Genomic DNA, 381 nt, shown 5'->3' on the forward strand with positions numbered 1-381 from the left:
CGCTTTGGGGGGCCCGGGGCTGATGACCTGTTTTCGGCCATGAGGGCTTCCAGGGGTTCTGTCCAGGATTCCTGCCCCCAGAAGCGGGGTCCGGACCGGAGGCGGGGAGGCCGCCCGAGCACCTCCCAGAACGCCGGCGAACGGGTTGTCCTGGTTGTGTGGGCAGACCAGCCTGGGATGAGCTGGGGCTGGGTCGAGCCGGGGCCCTGGGAGCGCCGCTCGGCCGGGACGGAACGTGGGTGCCGGCGAGAGGGAAGGGGGCAGGGAGACGTCGGTGTGTCACACGCACACACGCCCGGGCTGGGGACGGCGTCTGGCTCCAAGTGTGAGCGGGCGTGCGCGGCTGTCAGTGTGCGTGTGTGTCTGAGTGTGTGATTTGTG

This window comes from Carlito syrichta, unplaced genomic scaffold, assembly GCF_000164805.1.
Source record: "Carlito syrichta isolate Samal-C Ts95f unplaced genomic scaffold, Tarsius_syrichta-2.0.1 Scaffold158570, whole genome shotgun sequence".
Classification (NCBI taxonomy): domain Eukaryota; kingdom Metazoa; phylum Chordata; class Mammalia; order Primates; family Tarsiidae; genus Carlito; species Carlito syrichta.